Below are 20,686 nucleotides of genomic sequence, written 5' to 3'. Positions count from 1 at the left end.
GGAAGATTTTGTTTTCTTTTTCTCCCTTCTAATATGTCCTGAAAGAGCACCCAAATAAAACAGTAATCAAAAGGGGAAAGCCCAGTTTAAAATATCTAAGGTACCACATGGTATAAGAAATTCCCTGGGTAGAGGTTTGGAGTGTCTTATCTGTGGAACAGCTAGGAGGCCAATGTCACTGGATAAAAGAGCAGAAAAAAGAAGCAAAAGGCAGTCCCTGCCTGTGAGGAGCTCACAATCTAACAGACAAGCAAACAAATATGTACAAACAAGTTATATGCAGGATAACAGGAAACAATTGAGAGGTAAAGCACTAGAACTAAGAGGAAAATCAGATTTTATTTGGGACTTGAAGCTAGGAAAGCCAGCCGGCAGAGAAGGGGAAGGAGAACATCCCAGGGATGCAGGACAGCCAGAGCCTGGAGCCAAGAGGTAAAGTGTCTTCTTCATATAACAACCAGGAAGCTAATATCACTGGTTCAAAGACTATGTCCTGGGGAGTAAGGTATAAGATAAGAAGACTGGAAAGGTAAGAGGGACAGTTTATGAAAGGCTCTGAATGCCAAATGGAGGATTCTGTATTTGATCCTGAAGACAACAGGAAGCCACTGGAGTTTGTAGAGTAGGGAAGTAATAAGATTAGATTTGCATTTTAGAAGAATCACTTTAATGGCTGGAGGATGAATTGGAGTGCGTAGAGACTTGAGGCAGGTAGACCCAAGGGCAAGCTATTGCAGTAATCTAGGCACGAGGTGATGAGGGCCTACACTAGAGTGCTGGCAGTGTCAGAAGAGAGGAGGCACCTGAGAGAGATGCTGCAAAGGTGAAATCAACAGGTCTTGGTAACAGATTGGATATGGGGGAGTGGAAGATAGTAAGGAATCCAGGATGAATCCTAGGTGGGGAGCCTGAGGAACTGGATATAATTGTAGTCCTCAAAAACTCAGCAACATTTTTAATCAAAAGAACAGAGGCCTCATCAGTGGTGCAATGAAAACCTTACATCTTGTCAAGGAGACACAAGAGGGAAAGAGGGACTGCTCCTAGGGAAATATCAGAAAGTTGACACGAATTAAGAGTTCAATCTGTGGCCACATAATTCAATTCAACAAACATTTAGTAAACCACTACTATATAGGTGCAAAGCGCAGTGTTAGGCCCTGGAAAAATCTAAGCATAGATTAAGACTGGATCCCTTCCCTTATAGAGTTAATTAGTCACCGTGTCTAAATGTCTGTCAATGACCATTTGGGCTCCCGAGCCTCATAGAACTTGTTTCAAAGTAGTTCTGACCCTCAGTTTTCACACTTTTAAAATGAGGATGAAACTAACACATGCACTACATAGCCCTCAGGGCTGCTGAAGAAAATATTTTATAGGGGCAGCTAGGTGGCACAGTGGATCAAGCTCTGGCCTTGAAGTCAGGAGGACATGAGTTCAAATCCAGTCTAAGACACATGACACTAGCTGTATGACCCTGGACAAGTCACTTAACCCCAACTGCCTCACCAAAAAATATATATATATTTATTTTATGAACAAAGTATTAAAATAAAAATGCAACAACCCACTTTTAAGAGGCATCATGATGCCGTGAAGTTTGCCACACTGAGGATCATGGACTGGAGTTGGGGGTGCGGGGGGCAGGGGGTTAAGACAATCTATGAGCTACTAGTCTTCTGCAGACCTCTACAAAAGCTTTAAGGTGCTACATGAATGTAGTTTCGTGTTATAACTCACATCTATGAGTCATATAAGCTCAAGTTGTACAATCTCTGCTATAATTTAAGTGACAGTCTCAACTAGTGAACTGCTTTCCGAACAAGCAGAAGTATGTTTTGAACTTTTATAACACACGATTCTCTTAAAGAAGAAAATAATTCTGGAGAACAATTTTCACAATTTAACACTCATTTTGATATAAAAGGAGGCACTGTTGAACATCTGTGTTGCCTCATCTAGGCTCCTAAAAATCTTCCCACTTTTGTTCAAGTGGTTTGAAACATGATAATGATTAAAGGGTAAATTGATAGTGAATTTACGTGCAAGTTCATTTAATCTTTATTATTTTCCTCTTGTCCCTTCCCTTAAGGTAAAAAAAAATTGTATTATAACTGTTTTAATTATGAAATTTTTCACAATTTTCCTAATATGGAAGAGGCGGAATGGTGTGATCAATTTTGGGTTTAGAAAACTTTGCCATATCTATGTGGCAACTGCCTAATTAGACAAATATCCATTTCTAGCAATCTGAATTAACTTATTTGTGAATTTAGTTGAACAGCCAAGTAATATGGCAATAACAACAAAAAAGGCAGCTCTCAACACCTTTTTAAAAAGGTATAATCAAAGGTCTAATTTCCATTTTATATACTGAATGCTGAGACTGGAGTGGGGAACCTGTGGCCTGGAGTCAACATGTGGCCCTCTAAGTCCTCCAGTGTGGCCCTTTGACTGAATCCTAACTTCACAGAACAAATCCCCTTAATAAAAGGATTTGTTTTGTAAAGCTCGGACACAGTCAAAAGGTCACACCCAAGGACCTAAAAGGCCACATATGGTCTCAAGGATGAAGGTTTCCCATCCTTGCTGTAGACATTCATTATCAAATGTTTTTTTAAAACAGAAAAACCAAAAGTCATGTATAGGAGTATATTTCCTCAAACAAATAATGGCTTTCAGTTAAGCAAAGTTTCTTTGTTTACAACCATGGGAGTAGAAGGAAAGAAACACATACATCTCCAAGAGGATGAAAGCCCTGGACATTGGTTAATGAAACCCAATGAATCTGAGACTGCCACAAATCACAATGAGGTGGTTATAGGAAATGCATTTATAATAAGAAGGATAAAATATCAGGAAGTAGAATTACAGGGACTGATTCCAAGGAGGACCTTTAGGAAATATACTGGAATATTTTATATCTACTAAATATTTAACAGGCAAAATAATCTAAATAATATTCACACTCCATTATTCATTTTTTCCTTTTTTTTTTTTGGCAATTAGGTTAAGTGACTTGCCCAGGGTCACATAGCTAGTAAGTGTCAAGTGTTTCCTCTGAGGCTAGATGTGAGCTCAGGTCTTCCTGACTTCAGGGCCAATGCTCTATCTCTAGCTGCCCCTACACACCATTATTCTAATGATAGCTATACATATAAATGTGTAGCTCATACTTAAAATGTTGAAATGAAACTATATCACTATATTCCCTTCAAAGAGGCAAAATCTTAACCCAGCCACAACTGTTCACCTATGTGATTCTAGTCCATTTTCTACCACAAATTTTGCTACAGGCAAGTCAATCAAATGGGCTAGAAACACTAGTAGAATATACAGGTTTGGGCAGCTAGATGGCTCAGTGGATAGAGCACCAGTCCTGAATTCAGGAAGACCTAAGTTCAAATTTGACCTCAGACACTTGACACTTACCAGCTGTATGATCCTGGGCAAGTCACTTCACCCCACTGCCTCACCAAAAAAAAAAATAGTCTATCCATCAGCTACCCCTCTCATCACATAAACACAACTCATTTTTTTTTCCCTTTAAACATTTCTTGACTGCATCTTTTACTCTAAGGTTTTTCTTCATAATTCCTTGTTTGTGTTACATAATTCCTTGTTTATGTCCCCCAATGCAGCTCTCCACTGTTCTCTCATTTTCAGTTCTTCAGAGACTAAAGAGTTTCATGACTCATATCCACATGCTGAATAAAGGTGAGTACCTCAGAGTCCAAGACCAAGAGAGACTGTTGTCTATAGACAGTGAGGTCCTCCAGATGCTCCTGTTTATGAATGACATTGTGTTGGCTGCATCAAACCCAGAAATACTGTAAAGCCTCTGGGATGAGATCTATAACTATTCAAAAGGGTTTGGACGAACCAGCCACACCAGAAAAGCCAAGTGGCTGAGGAATGGCTAGTGTCCAGACTATCATTTGCATGTACATGCAAATACAGCCTGTCCCACATGTGTATACGATCAGCAAACTTCTCCTTAAAGCAAAAGGCTTTTTAATGCCAACAGTGTTGTATATGCCATGAGAAATGAAATTATTTCTCTAAGAAATGTTTAAAGCAAAAATAAAAATGTCACGTGATAATTAACGTAGTATATCTTAAATTTAAAACTCATAATCTTTTGCAGGCTAAACCCTAAGATTCCTCATTTCCTACTCAAAAGTCAAAGATTCCTTATTCAGAAAGTACTAGAAACTTTATATACTTCACATAATAATTCAATGTATTTACTGGAATTTTTATCTACAATGCTTAACTGTCTAAACACATAGAAAAACAGCTTTTTTTGAATCATTAAACATTCATAGGTAAAAATCCTGGTATCACATGGCTAATGGAGAAGCAGGGACACAAATTCAGGTCTTCTAGTCCCAACTCCAGTACTCATAAACTTTTATCAATATTCCTTGCCTTACCATTCTACCATACCACTTTTTCCATATTAAATGCTTCTTACTTTAGGGTAAGCCACTTTACCTCTATGGGCCTCACTTTTCTCCTACAGAAGATAAGGATAATAATACTTTCATTACCTATTTTCAAAAAGTGTTTTTTATGAGAAAAGTACTTTGTAAATAGTAAAGTGCTATTTTTAAAAGTGAGCAGTTATTTCCTACCTAGTATAATAAACATGAATTAGAACAGGGACAGTTATTCAGACACCTTTTGTCAGTGAGCAAATGCTACTACCTCTAGGTACTTTTTCTAAGTAATTGCTATTTCTTCATGTTAAATTGTTATATAACTTATCTGTTATATAAGCAAGCACTGTAACAATTTATCGAACACTGTCCTATCAATAGCACACATACATTAGTATGTGTGCGTGACATATGTGTGTATATATGTATATGTATATATGGCACATATATGTATTATGTATACTTCAAGGTTACCTTTGACTCTTTACTCCTACCAGCCAAATCCTATTAAATCCATTTTAGAAAAAAATATTTTTCTGTAAATTCCTTCTATTGCCATTGCCTCCAACCTAGTCCTTAGGACCTCCTTTCCACTCACCTGAACTACTGAATATGTCCATATTGTTTCCAAGACTTTATTAGGGAAAATGGAGATCCAAAGCAATAAAACATCAGTTCCTGCCTGTTAGCCAAGAAGACAACATGTACACTAAGAATAATAATACAAGACAGTATATAAAGGTCATATAATGGCACAGACGTTAAGTTCCATAGAGATATTTATAAGTAGTACAATCAAGGAAGATTCAGAGAAAAAGCAGGGGCTTTGATAAAAATGGAGAGAAGGTATAGGGGAGTTGTAACAGGATGACTAGGTAAAAGCATAATGTAAGCAAAATCACTAAGAAGGGCAAAAGTATTTTCAGGGAAAACAATGGTTTCACTAGAAAAAAGGGTTACCATAGGGAAACGGGATCAGACTGCACAGGTAGAATGGGGTTAAACCGGATGTCAGACTAAGGAATAGTTTCATTAAAAATGGTAAATTTCAAGCAGGTAAATGGTATGACTAATATAAGTTTTAAAAAATTAACTTGGCAACATTGTATATGATAGATAGAAGGGAAAGAAGGGCCAAGAGACCAGAACACTAAGTTGGGATAGGAGGCTACTGGAATAGCTCAGGTCCTACCAGTTAAAATGTAAAAAATAGAAGAGACACTAAGGAAAATTCTAATTGTGACTAATTGTATATATACTGATGGTGAGACTGAAAGGAAAGCATCAAAGATGGCTTTTTATTTCACTGACTGCTTCTAGAGGAAACCAGATACTTACTCATTCACCAGACAACTATATTATGCCCCCAGGGGAAGTTTCCTATCAGCATCAATAAGAACTGGGGATGTTTAGGCTGGGGTTGGGGGAGAGACTTGAAGAGGGCTAAATGGTTGTCTTTAAAGTATTTAAACAGTTGAAAGAGGGATAAGACTTGTTTTGCTTGGCTCAAGATGATAAAGGGTCTGCTAGGTGGTTCAGTGGATGGAGGGTCAGGCCTGGAGTCAGGAGGACCTCAGTTCAAATTTGATCTCAGAGGCTTACTAGCTGTGTGATCCTGGGCAAATCACTTAATCTGCAAATGAGCTGGAGAAGGAAATAGCAAACCACTCCAGTATCTCTACCAAGAGTTGGATTGTAAACAACTGAACAACAGAGTACACAACCCTGAGTAATGGGTAGAATTAGCAAAAAAAAAAAAAAGGAAAATGTAGGCAGTGGCTTGCTCCTCAAACAGGTACTCAAGCAAAGGCTTGTCAACAAGTAAACTCAACAAGTATTTATTAAGTGCCAGCTATGTGCCAGGTAACAGGTCAAGCACTAAAGAGACAAAGAAAAGCAAAAATAGCCCCTGCCTAAGGATCTGACAATCTAGGAGCAGACAATATGCAAACATGCACAAACAAGATCTATAGAAGATAAATCAAAAATAACCTCAGAGGGAAGGCACTAAAAATAAGGACCAAGAAAGGCTTCTTGCAGAAAGAGGGATTTCCGATGAGACAAAGTAAGCCAGAGAAGCCAGGAATCAGAGGTGAGGAAGGAGAGAATTCCAGGCATGAGGGACAGGAAGCAAAAATGCAGAGTTGGTATAACTGGAACGTCCTGTAAAGAGTAAGATATAATATGACTGAATAGATAAGAAGCATCCAGGTTTTGAAAGGCTTTAAAAGCCAAACAGAGGATTTTATATTTGATCCCGGAGGTAATAGGAATCATTAGAGTTTACTGAATGGTGAGGAACATGGTCTGATCTGCAGTTTAGGAGGATCACTTTGATAGCTTAGTTGGAAGATGTACTGAAGTGGGCAAAGACTTGAATCAGGGAGGCCAACCAGGTTACTGATATAGTCCAGGAATGGGGCAATGAGGGTCTATACCAGGATGGGGGCAGTGTCGGGAGAGAAGTGTAAATGTTGCAAAGGTAGAATCAACAGGACTTGACAACAGCCTGGATGTTGACTGGATTGGATGGTACCATTTCAGCTATAAGGTAGAAAAATTTTCATTCACATAAGGATTGGACTAGATAATCTCTGAGGCTCCTTCCAACTCATATTTTGTGATTTTGTGAGATTGGTGATACCCTTAATATAAATTTTAAAAAGTAAAAAATAAAAATAAAAAATTTGAGAGGCATTAATTTGGGAAAGGGAGAATACTCTGAGTTGGTGCCATTAACACCAAGTCCTATTAAACATTTGATATTTGTAAACCAAATTTTTTTATTTCACTGACTGCTTCTAGACAGACCAGATACTTACTCATTCACCAGACAACTATATCATGCCTCTGGGAAGTTTCCGATCAGCATCAATAAGGTCTCCTGAGAACAGCCAACAGACCCACAATAAATTAGATGTTTTCATGGGACAGTCAGAAATATTAAGTTTATCTTAGTTGGAATAGGCCAGACTTGTACACCAGGTTTCTTTTTTTTTTTATAATGACTAGCACAATTCAAACAATCACAATTATAATACTGACAGGTTTCAATTAGACATTTATTAAATGCCTTTAACAAGACACTAGTTACAATAACAAAAATGACTCAGTTCCTGTCCTGACAATGCTTACAATCTGATACAAATAAAGCATATACAATGAGCATGATACAAGGTAAAATGTAAAAAAGGATAAAGAAAGGTCCAGACTACTTTTTTTAAAGTGCTGTTTGCAAAAGGCAAGCTCACTTTCAACTGAGCGTGAAAAGGGAAGATTTCATGATGAAGGTGGCACCTGAGCCTGGCCCTTGAAGGAACAGAAAATTCTGAAGAGCCAGGTGACATAAAGAAAGCACGAAGGTCAGTCTGCATGAATACAAAAAGGCAGGAGAATGTAGGATCATGATCAGGAAACAGCTAGTAGGTCCTTCTGCCTAAAATGCACAATACATAAAGGATAGCATTGCAAAATTAGCTTGACAAGGTAGGCTGGAATCAGATAATAAAAGGTCTTTAATGTACTTTAGTCACCTTCAATTAAATTTGATTAAATCCACTCCTAGAGTGGAGGGAAAAAAGTTTTAATCCAGTAATTCACAATGCTTTAGAAATTATAACACTGAAATTTCTTTTGATGTTTGACACACAACTCCTTCTTCGTTCCCACCAACAATGATTATATTAAACTGAATTAAAATGGTAAAGCTCACTGTTTTAATACAATTTTAAGACTTTCTTGACACCCCCAGAAACAATGAGATATCTCTAGCTTTTACAAATCAATGTTGTATGTTGTACAAACAACACACCAGGCAAGTTAAGTAGTAAATAAGTTGGAGGCTAAGATAAAGCCTCAGTCAATTAAGAATTTCAGAACGCTGACTGATGCTATAAATGTTTGGTTTCTATTTTTTAAAAAGTTGGTAACATTTTAAGTTCTTTAAAAATAGGGACTATATGTAACATATTCATTCCATAATAGTGGCATAATACTTAATAAATTCTTAGGTACCTTTCAGTGCCTCAATAAACGTTAAATGAATAATCAAGCACTCTATAATCAGGCAGATCTAAATTAAAAGTGGATAAAGCCTCAGGAGTATGTCAGGCTAGGATAATAGTAACATTTTTAAAAACACAAAATTAAATTTTTTAAAAAACACAAATTTTTAGACCTCTATCTATAGCTATATAGCATGTTAAAGTTCACAAGGTATTTTGCTCAGAGGCAGCCGGATAGTAGTATGTATAGTGGGCTAGCTGGATCTGGAGTCAGGAAGAATTTAGTTGAGATTTGGCCTCGGACACAACTTTGTTACCCTTCTTCAAGTTAATCTGCCTGCTTCAGTTTACTTATTTGTAAAATGGGGATAATAGCACCTACCTCCCAGAATTGTGGTAAGGATAAATTACTTGCAAAATGCTTTGCCTTAAAATGCTATTATTTTGTAAAAGATAAGCAAGGGCTATTATTCCCATCTGACAGCTGAAGTGTTAAGCTTATAAGTGTTAAGTGTCCAAGGTCACAAAGCCAGGGAATGTTAGAGTTATAAAACAAACACTTTAACAAAATTTTGTTCATTTCGCCATTTATTAACACCTTAAGGAACAGAGAGCACTGCGTGGGGCACTGGGGAAGAGAAAATGTTTAAACAGCATCCTTACAATTCATGGAGCTTTACAATATGCCAGCAATATTAAATCAACTCATCTGATTGAACACCTGATTAGCAAAGTAGTCACGTATGTAGGTGCCCTAGGAAATGCAAACCAGGAGCTTATGAGTCTAAATATCTCATTAGACAAGCCATAAACATGTGAAAAAATTTAAGTAGTTCAAGACAAAAGCATTAAAGATGTCACAAGACAGTATAAAATTAAATACAAAATGAGTAAGTTAAACCTTAAATACCTAGGAAACATGTCAAACTGAGGTGACAGGTAAGGAGGACTTAATGGAATTACAGGATGTGGCTCTTCCAAAATGTAACCCAAGTATGACATTTAATAAACTATGAAGATCAATGAGATACACTAAAATTCCAGGGTCAAAATATACATACTGGTACTCGTGATGTCCACAAGACTAATTAAAATGCAAGCAGCCCCCAAATTACACAATCATTCCACAACACACCAGCAGTCTAAATGTTTCAAGACTAGCGTCGATTCAAGTTGCTTTGTCCGCTGCCTGGTCCGAGGCAACGGACCCGGAGCTGTTTAATGCACTGCCACCTCTGATTGATGGCATACGCTTTTCTGAATGAAAGAACCCATCCTTTACACGAGCAATAATTCACCAATGATATGCAGCATTTGAGGGCCGCTTGCTCCAGGCTTTGCACTTTGCACTGCAGGGAATTTCAAACCCAAGAGGCTTGGCCTCCAGCAAACACCGTCCTCCCACGCTCGCGTTCCACCCCACGCCACACACAGACTAAACCGCACCCACCCCCTCCTGACCCTCCACCTCCGAACACAGCCGCTATCTACAACAACTAAGGGCTATCCTAACCTCGGCAGGGCGACAGCTACCACCCTCGGGAAGCCAGACCGTTAGGGCATGGCAGCAAGCGGAGGACGTGAGGCCGCAGCCGCGGCCAGGGCCTCCGTCACAAGGGCCAAAATAGGGGAGCCGCCGTCTCCACCTGCCTGCCCGCCGAGCGAAGCCCTCCCGGCCCCGCCATGGCGGGGGAGCGGGCAGGGTGGCAGCGCCTCCCGCCCCCCACGCCGCTCCCGTCCCCCCCGAGGCCTCGCCACGCTGAGAGAGAGCGCAGCGGAACAGCCCGAGCCGCCGCCGGCGGCAGAGCCCCAGCCTCGCACCCGCCCAACCGCCACAGCTCAGTCTGGGCCGGGCGCTCAACCGCCGTCCCGGCCCAACCAATGCGGGGCAGGGGGAGGAGAGGTGCGCGCGGCTCGGGGAAGGAGCCAGGGACTCGGTGGTTGCCGAAGGGAAGGGTGTGATTCAGAAGAGCGACGGGCGAAGGGGCGCCGCAGGCCCCAGCTGAGCGGCGCCCCGGGGCTGGAATCTTTCGGGGCTCCTACCCCCTTTCCCCCTAGAAGGTGCAGTTGGTTTGACCCCCCACCCCGAGTGAGGTGCCTCGTCCCAGCCCCGGCTGGACTGTACCATCGGGCGGTGCCGCCGGGATTTCTCCCCCCTACTATTAATCCCCCCCCCACCCGGGTCCGCGGTCGGTTGGCCCCGGCCGGGCTATGAGACGCGGAACGAGCTCGGCGCCATTTTGGGTGGGACTAAGCAGAAGCTAAACACTCCCTGTCCACAGGGTGCTCTGAGCCCCGAGTTAGCCCGTTCCCTCGATCCCCTGGGTACTTACACGATGTGGGGTGAGGGGAGCCAACTAGCCGGTGGGTCCCCGATCCGTTCTCCCCAGGGGTGATGGAAATCAAACCCCCCCCGCCGCCTCCAGGTGGTTCTTCCCGCCGCAGAGTGGGAGCTGCAGACCGGGCGGGGGCTCATTAGCATACTCTGCCTGGCAACCGGGGATAGGTGTTTTGTGATTGGCTGAACTGTGTAAACCCCCAACCAGGCCTTGAGACGGGTACTGCTGGGCCGAACAGATAGACCCGGATTTAATAGTCATAGCGAAGTTCCTGAGATGCCTAATTTCTATCAGTGAAGGAGCCAAATGAAGAGTCATTCGGGAGCCCAATGACCAAAGGCCACTACATTCCGGGCTCTGCGGTTAATAGAAGAACCAATCCACGAGTGAGTGGGTGGTGGTGGAGGGATTCGTTTGCGTCGGAAGCCAATCAGAGCACGCCGTTCTTCAGTGGGCGGGACAGAGTTTCCTTTGCTGGAGAGGTGGCCTTACAGAAAATTCAGCTTCTCACCCAGCCCTGGAGTCGTCTGTACTGGTGGTTAAGGGCCGGGCCGCTCTCCTCAAGAACAGTGAAAGAGGTGAAGCTTACCTTCGCCCCACCCCCATCCGCGAGTGCTCTGTAGTCCCTCCTGGAGCCCGAGAGAAAAGCAATTAATTCCGTTGCATACCGCAAACATTCAAGTGACTACTAGGTGTTAAGCACTGAGATTGTCTAAGGTTAAAAAGAAGAAAACGGAGCCACTGCCTACTGAGAGCTTACATTTTACTAGATTGATGAGTTCATTCATACTTTTAAAGACTTGAAATGGTCCAGGTGCCCATCTCTAAAACCTCAAGATCCTAAGAAAGGAATTGGGAATAGTGGAATTTCAGGCTACAGTGGGGGAGGGGAGAAGGGGCATTTGGAGGCAGAAGGCTTTAGTATCCTTTGAGTCATACTTCTGGAATCACATCACTTTTACTCCACGAAAATACCCTTCCTGGTGGTGGGAAATGCTTCCATTCATTTAAAGTTAACCTCTTTCTAGGAAGCAATATCCCACTTTGCTCCCTGCTTCTCTCTTCCATCTCCCCGTTTTGGTCGTTTAGAACAGTGGCCCTCATTTTTTTTTTAATTCTTACACGCTATGAGAAAAAAAAACCAAACAGCATGTTTATTTTCTTTCTTTATAAATTTACATGTACTGAGGTACATTATTTCAAAATTTTAGTGCTAACCTCTACTTATTTACAAATTGCACATGTATTATTATATTAATAAGATACATTATTAAACTTAAAGAAATTTTAAAAGGCTGAAATAAAATGAATGACATAATCAGACCTGCAAATAATTAATATTATTGCAGTTGCGTAGAGAATGTATTGGAGAGACTGGGGTCAGGAAGACCAATTAAGAGGTTATTGCAATAGTCTAGGAGAGGGCCTGAACTAGAGTGATGGCCCTATGATGCTAGAGAGATTGCTATAAGTTGTTTTGTTTTGTTTTTAAGCAATTGGAGTTAAGTGACTTCCCCAGGGTCACACAGCTAGTAAGTATCTGAGGCCAGGTTTGGACTTAGGTCCTCCTGACTCCAGGGCTGTGCTAGAGAGATTGTGAAGGAAGAAATGACAATATCTGACAATTTCTTGGCCATGTGGAGTGAGGGATAATGAGTTTGGGAACTTGTGTGACTGAAGAGAAGGAGGTACCCTTAGTAATAGGGAAGTTCAAAAGAATGATCTTCCGTGTCACACCATTCTCTAAACTGCAGTGGCTCCCTATTGCCTCCAGGATCAAATATAAAATTTTGTTTGTCTCTTAAAGACTTTTATAACCTAGCCTCTTCTTACCCATTATTCCTCCCTTCCCTTCTGACTTCATTTTCACTGGCAGTTACTAATGTCAAGAAAGCCTTCCTTCAAATTACAGCTAAAATCCTACCTTCCACAGTAAGTCTTTCTCAATGCTATTGCCTTCCCTCTGAGAGAACCTCCAATTTATTTGTCCTGTATACATCTTGTTTGTACATTGTGGCTTGCATGTTGTCTCACCCCATGGGGTTGTCAGTTCCTTAAAAGCAAAGCCTGTTTTAATCTTTCTTTGTATCCCCAGAATTTATCACATTATCTGACACTGATGAATCACTTGTTAAATTCTTGTTGACTTAATGAATAGAGGTGAGTTTGGGGACAGGTAAAGAGGCCCTCAATACAGACTGCAAATATATCCATGCCTGATATTCCTATGCAAGTTTTTCTTCCACATCTTAAAAGGAAAGGGGAAGTTGGAAAGATGTAGCTCTTACTCACCAATTACTGCTCTCCAGGGGTGCATGCTGAAGCTATGAAATGACAAGGGAAGTGGGGAATGAGTATGCTGGAGGTAAGAGCAGGAATTTTCCCAGTGATATCTGCACAACTACAGCAGTGGGTGCCCAATAATGGTCATATTATAATTGCTAAGAGGTACTAACCAACTGCAGGCTCAGAATGGGAAAAGTGAGGAACTTGCATAACACAGAGACTGGAGTAAGAGAAAGTTGAAGTAATTGTGGCTGTGTTGGTGTTATGCTCTATGATTGGATTGGCTGTCAAAGGGAGGATGGGATACAATCCATCTTCCCACCCCCAGACTGGCTGATTCCAGACCACTTGGGGTCATGGCACAGCCCCCACTTTGGAGATTTAAAGGTAATAAATCACATTTCTCCAAACTTTTTGGATCATATACTTCATCAGAAAAAAAAAGTTGAGTATGTACCCATAATATTTGGATTTATTTGAAAATTATATTTGTGTACTAATAATTGGGTACATTATAAAACTTACACAAAAATACATATTTTAAAATCATAAGATAAAGATTAAATGACATTTGATCCTAGAGTCATTAGGAGTCAGGGAGGTTATTGGGTAGGGTAATCTAAGGGTTAGACCTGCCCTTTAGGAAAATCACCTTGTCAGATTTGTGAAGGATGGATCAGAGGGAAGAGACTAGAATATGAGATATCAATTAGGAGGCTGTTGCAGTAGTCCAGAGGTGATGATGTGAGAACATATGAGCAACATCATGGAAGGATGGATACAGGGAGAAATTTAGATGATGCAAAAACAAAATATATAAATAAAATTTATTTTTAAATATTTTAAAATAACAGAAAAGGGAGAAGTTGATGCAGCTCAAATGAGCATATAACCCATTAAGAAAAACTGACCAACACAGAGACTTGCAACACTGTGTACCCAAAAAACAGTTGATTCAGGGATAAGACCTCCTGATTTAAAATTGTCTCTGGTTAGAGTAATATGTTCTGTTGAAGGCTTTCAGTACTCACTGTCACTTCTTCCATAGGTGGTTTACCTTTTTTTTTTTCTTTTAGGCAATTGGGGTTAAGTGACTTGCCCAGTGTCATACAGCTAGTAAGTGTCAAGTGTTTGGTCTGAGGCTGGATTTGAGCTCAGGCCCTTCTGACTTCAGGGCCAGTGCTCTATCCACTGCGCCACCTAGCTGTCCCTTTACCTTTTCTTTAACCATATAATCACATGTATATTAAGTTGAAAATATATAACTTACTGGGTAGGGAGAATTTTCCTGTAGGGTCTTTAACAATGATACTTTCTAGGGGCAGCTAGGTGGCACAGAGGACAGAGCACCGGCCCTGAAGTCAGGAGTACCTGAGTTCAAATCCGGCCTCAGACCAAACACTTGACACTTACTAGCTGTGTGACCCTGGGCAAGTCAATTAACCCCAATTGCCTAAAAAACAAAACCAAACAAAACAAAAAACCGATACTTTCAGCAAGTTACTCTTGTTATTTGGTGAATAAGACGCTCATTATAATAAAGAAAAATCTCTGATAACTAAGTAAATATTTATTGTTACATGAGGAGTCAAAATCTTCATTGGTGATTGTCAGTAAAAGGAATGCCATCTCTGCTATAATCTCCAAATATCAGAACTGCTTTCATTTCTGAGATCATCTAACATAATAGTAAAAACACACTGGTATTTCATTGTTTACAAGATGATTTTCTTGCAATAAGCCTATGGATTATGCAGGGTAAGCATTTTATAGTTAAGGAAACTGAGGCTGAGAGCCAATTTCTCATGGTCAGAGTTAGTAAGTATCAGGATTTTCTGTGCACTATACTGAGTTCTCTCTATTCTAATTCTGGAATTTGGGGGATATGCTTCTTTGTTTTCATAGTTCTCTCACTCTCTCATGCCTTGCCCCAAATTAGTGTATTGTAGTTGTTGGTAATGGTATTGAGACTTAAGATTTTCTTTTCTTCTGATATTTATAAATGTACCATAGCCATAAATATGGGCCATAAAGATTGAATCATAAAATGTCACTTTGTTGTGAGCAAAAAAAAAAATTTTTTTTAAATAAAATTTTCTCTGTGTAATTATATATGATAGAATATTATGACTTGTTGGGGGAATTATATTCTATTTAGCAATTTTACTTTTAAAAATTCAGCTATTTTATACCTTACTTAAACATTCCAGAGGTTAATAGATCAATGATTATATCCATTTTACAGTTGGAGAAAAAGCCTAGAGAAAGTTCTCTTGCCAGACCTTCTGCCCAGTAGCTCAGATTTCCCCCATATTTTCTGAGTTATAGCTTAGTATTCTTCCCCATCAGAGCAGGAGCTCTGAAAAAATTCCAGGTCAATGATCCATCTTGGGAAGACAAAACAAATACTTCATCTTTCTCTCTTGTTTCCATTTGTCACCAAAAAATAAAACACCAGAGTGAATAGGAAAATTACACTACTTTGGAAGATACATTAATGGGATGGTCCCCAGATTTTAATTAAATAAGCTGAATTATTATTTCATTCCAGAAGAAAAAAAAGCTATTAATAAATACTGAATGGGGTGTCCCAGTGAAGACTTCTCAGTGTAACTAAAATTTGGGATAAGACTATCCTAAATCTGGTAATAAGTTCAGGAGGTAGGATAGGGTTAAGTATAGATTTCTGTAAGTTCTTTTTTTTAGTGCCATATATCAGTAGTTAAAATTTGTCTAGTTGTTAAGCCTTAGCCTACCTTTTAATCTTATTCAGATGCACCTTTGCCCCTCACCCTAAAAGAATCTGGCTCCTGTTTGTCTACAGGCCCCAGAAAACCCTTAAAAGGTTCCTTATCTACTCCCCTTATCTCCCTTTGAAAGGACCTTACTGGGATGCCTTCCAGTTCCCTCCATTATCTATTCCCACTGTCTATTCAATCTCTCAGGCCTTCCAAAAGAGTTGTAAACTATCTTTCTGTCATGATGGCCTGGCTCCACAGTACAAAGTCTAGCTTGACTGCACATTTTTAATTGCTTCTTTGACATTATCTCAACAAACTAAGAAATATAGAGATGTGTACTATTTCCTTTGTTCTATGGTAGAGTCTCAAGTGTGAGATTGTGAGCCAAGTTAACGGACAACTGGTGGGAGGAGGAATTTATCCGTTAGAGCTATTTAACCTGGCTTTCTGCTTCTGTGTCTTTGTCTCGCCTCATCAGAACATACTGGTGGAGGGACACCCAAATCTCGAGATTTGGAATAATAATAATAATAATAATAATAAATTAACTTTCTGTTTCTCCTTGGATACCTCTGTGTTTTGTTTTTTAATTTGACTGGCATCCCACACAATACTATATGTGGGATCATGTGTCAACCAGAGGACACTTCCAAAACATTTGGAGTCCCTTAAGAACAACTCTATATTATGCTAACCTACCTTCAGTTACCTATGATCATTTTCAATTCAATTCAAAAAGCACTTATTAGTACCTACTAAAAACCAGATACTGTGGTAGAGATATAAAAGCAAAAAAAATCCTGAATAGTCACAGCCCTCAAGAAGCTTACATTCTATTAGGAGAGAAAATGCACACAGGCAAGAAAATACAACATGTATATACAAAGTGTAATGACAAAATGATTCAAAGGATCATCTATTTAGAAATGAAAGGGATTTTAGAGGTGATATTGTCCAACCTTCTCATCTTTTAGATAAGGAAACTAAGGGCCTTACAGGTTAAGTGATTTACTCAAGATCACATGGCTGTGGAGAGGCTACTAAATCCAGAAAACTTTCCCCTGTACCAAGGTGCCCAGTGAGTTGAATATAATATCTGTTGTGTGAAGGGTACAATGTTAAGCATTGGTGGTGCAGTAGTGGACAGAAAGTTGGACTTAGAGACAGTAACACCTGAGTTTATATCTGGCTTCAGTATTTATTTCCTGTGTAACCATGGGTAGGTTACTTAACTTTTGTCTGTCTCCCTATCCTCAACTGTAAAATGAGGATCCTAACTGCACCTACCCCAAAGAGTTGGTACGAGGATCAAAGGTGATATATTTGTAAAACACTTGGCACAATGCCTGGAACATAGTAGTCACTTAATAAATTAGTGTCCCCTTCTCTTCTTTCCCCCAACTCACTTGCTAAGTATGCAGAATGTAAAATAACAGGAGCAAATTCTGCCAATAGAATTTGAACCTTGTAAAGGGTGTAGCAGCATCGAATTTTGAGTGAGCCTTTTGGATTTTGTAAAGGGTATGAAACCTTAAAGGTTACACACTAAGTGATCTGTTCTGAAGATTGTAAAGGGTACAAAACTGGATTGACATATTCACAGCCTGTAAAGGAAGCATAAAGAAGAGTTTATACTTCGTGATCCTTTACGAGGTGTAAAGTTATCCCATCAATTTGATGGAATTATAGAGCAGTCATTGGAAGGGCCTGCCCTCAAGAAGTTTACAGTCTTATTAGAGAAAATAAAAGTCATGCATATAAACCTTTTAGAAGATATTGCAAAGACTGTATATTAAATTGAACATAACCAAATGTTTTGTTGTTGTTCAGTCATTCAGTGGTGTCCAACTCTGTAACTCCATGGACTATAACACGCCAGTCACTTCCATCCTCCACGATCTCTCAAAGTCTGTCCAACTTCATGTTCATTGTTTCCATGATATTATCCATCCATCCCATCCTCTGTGGACCCCTTTTTCTTTTGCCTTCAATCTTTCCCAACATTAGGGTATTTCCAATGAGTCCTGTCTTCTCATCATGTGGTCAAAGTATTTAAGTTTTAGCTTCAGCTTCAGTATTTGACGTTCCAGTGAATAGTCTTAATTAATTTCTTTAAGTATTAACTTATTTGATCTCCTTGCTTTGCAAGGGACTCTCAAAAGTCCTCTAGCAGCACAATTCAAAAGCAATTGATTCAGCTTTCCTTATAATCCAACTCTCATAGACATATATTGCTACTGGGAAAACCATAGCTTTGACTATATGGACCTTTGTCTGTCTCTGCTTTTCAGTATGCTGTCCAGATTTGCTATAGCTTTCCTTCCAAGGAGCAAGCATCTTTTAATTTCATGGTTGCAGTTGCTGTCTACAGTGATCTTTGAGCCCAAGAATATAAACTCTGACACTGCTTCCATTTTTTCTCTCTGTTTGCCAGGAAGTGATGGGAGCAGTTGTCAAGATGTTAGGTTTTTTTATATTAAGCTTCAGAAAAGAAGTGAGTAAGAAGTTGAGAATCAAAGACCACAATGTGAATCAGAGCTATCAGTAAAGATGTTATGGAAGTGGTGAAAGATGAACCTTAAAGATTAATAGGATCGAGGGGAAGGGAGTGGGAATTAATTGAAAGAATATGTGCTTGAAAACCAGGTTGTAGGTGGTTAAAGAAAAACCCAGAATTTCAAAAGACGTTAGTAATCGGTGATGACTTACTCTAAAACAATGACATAAGTGAACAGCAGGATATAAACAGAACAATTTGCCTTTATACCTTCAAAACCTGGTAAACCTGTCCTCTTCTGTTCTCTGTTTCTCTCTCTCCCTCTTTTAAAACTTAATAAATTTGTCCTATCTCTCCCTTTCTTTCTCTCTTTCATTCTCCCTCCTCTCTTTTTCCTCTTTCTATTCCTTTCTCTCCCTTTCTCCCTCCCTTTCTCTCTATCTCTCTCTTCTCTTTACCTCTCTCTTTCTCTCCTTTCTTATTCTTTCATCTTTCTCTATTTTTCTCTCTCTTTTTTCTCACTATAACTGTCTCCTTCTTCATCTTTTTAAATAAGCAAATAATATCTTCGTATTATTATGAAAATGGCTTTGATGTTGTAGCCTCCTGGAACATGAAGGACCACATTTTGAAAAACTGCTCCTCTTAGATTACATAGATTATAGAAATATTGCTGGTCTGTATTAGTGGAAGGAGTTTCTGTACTGGGAGTCCCCTACAAGAAGAACTCACACATGTATGTATTCCAAAAAAAATTTATCTTCTTACCTCACCAGAACACTTTAAAAAATTATTGTCCTTCCAAAAAAGAAAATTATTGTCCTAACCAAATCAATTATGTCTAGATAATTGGGGGAGGGGGGAGAAGGAATCCCTAAGGGTTGCAATTTGCATGGTACTAGGTGCTAGGAATACAAAGACCAAAGCAAAGCAGTCCCTACCCTTAAACAGACTGCATTCTAAAATAATTGACAAAGGCACCTAAGGATCCCATTAGCTTGAAGAAAGAAAGAGTCAGAAATTAACTCAAAGGATCGCAAATCTAGAGCTGTAATGTACATCAGAGGCCATCTGATTATAGTTGTAGTTATAGAATCACAGAACTAGGACAAGAAAGAATCTCAAAGGCCATCTGTTTCAACTCCTTCATTTTACAGATACCAGAAAGGTCTAGTGTACTCGAGGTCACAAAGCTAACACAACAGGACTAAGGACTCAATTACAAGTTCCCTGCCTTCAGGGTGAACTGGAGAGGGGACTTGTGCCTACGAGTGGCATTCTGTGGTGAGCGATCTGGGCTTATGTACTGAGCTAGGAGTAGATTCAGAAGCAAGCAGAGTTTTGTTGTTTGGTTTTTTGCTTTTTTCTTTTTTAGTAACAGCATAATTCTTTATTTACTAGCCAAAACAATCCTAATTACATCAAAGCTTGGAAATAAAACTGTTTGCAAGTAGTCAGTCACTGATAACAGACCACAGTAAGGAAGAGAAGAAGAAAAAAGCAAGAGAGTTTGGTTGGAGAGTTTGTTCATTGAACTAAGCTGGTTCATTCATACCAGCTAATTCCTGTCCCATATGAAGATGGAATTTCTTTACTCGGCCTTCTCATAGACCCTGTGGCAAGTCACATTGTTCAGTCCACCAATAGCTTTCCATCTTCTACTTTTCTTGTTATTGTGCTTTCCTTCCCATCCCATGCCTGTAGTGGATCAATGTATCATTTTCAAGGGTACAAAGAGTCTGAGTTTTCCTGCCTGTTGGCTGTGGTTTCATCAAACTTCTCACCAAGTTTAAAAGAGAATTGTGTAGTTTTTATGGTTCCCTCAGTCTTAATGGTAATTACATCCCCATTTGCAGAGATATAAACATCTGGTTTGGCCATTTTGACCATTTTCCTCAGGGCCATCCCCACTCCCAATTCCTTCATGTACTCTTCAATCCTTTACTTTCCACAAGGCACCATTTGCCCAGCAGCTGCTTAGGAAAGGCCATGGTGAATTCAGGTTGAGAAGAGGAGGTAAGAAACCCTTGTTTTATTATGTTTTGATGATTTTAAAAGAAAAATAGAAAGGAAGGGAAAGTGGAATACACTGTGGAGGCGAGGAAAAATGGGGGAAATTATCTCACATAATCAGGATGTGCAAGTAGAAGTCTATATAAACAAAGAGATAGGAATAGGGGAGCAGGTAACACTTGAATTGAACTCTCATCTGAGCCAAAGAAGACAAGAATACACACATACACACACACACACACACACACACACACAGAGTTGAGTTCAGAAATACAATTTACTAAAAAAAGGAAATAGGAAGCAAAGGGAAGAAGAGAGAAGATGGAATAAGAGAGAGGGTAGATTAGTCCTAAGCAAAACAAAC

General features: G+C 39.7%; 1 protein-coding gene and 1 pseudogene across 3 annotated transcripts in view; both read right to left on the bottom strand.

Moving 5' to 3' along the window:
- Positions 1 to 11,134, bottom strand: part of PRDM10 (PR/SET domain 10) — a 145,320-nt gene extending 134,186 nt beyond the window's left edge. The window contains exon 1 of one of the 3 annotated variants that reach the window (XM_078147103.1): positions 10,780 to 11,134. The gene's annotated coding sequence lies outside the window, so the exon portion shown is untranslated. The remainder of the gene's footprint in view (positions 1 to 10,779) is intronic. The other 2 variants (XM_020963794.2, XM_020963795.2) reach the window with 2 other exon arrangements.
- An 8,734-nt stretch (positions 11,135 to 19,868) lies between these two features.
- LOC110192556 (fatty acid-binding protein 5 pseudogene) lies at positions 19,869 to 20,300 on the bottom strand (annotated as a pseudogene).
- Positions 20,301 to 20,686: the final 386 nt, after the last annotated feature.

This window comes from Phascolarctos cinereus, unplaced genomic scaffold, assembly GCF_003287225.1.
Source record: "Phascolarctos cinereus isolate Bilbo 61053 unplaced genomic scaffold, phaCin_HiC Scaffold_726;HRSCAF=1367, whole genome shotgun sequence".
Lineage (NCBI taxonomy): Eukaryota > Metazoa > Chordata > Mammalia > Diprotodontia > Phascolarctidae > Phascolarctos > Phascolarctos cinereus.
Note: the sequence above shows the minus strand (reverse complement) of the source record. Positions and strands in the feature narration are given on the sequence as shown.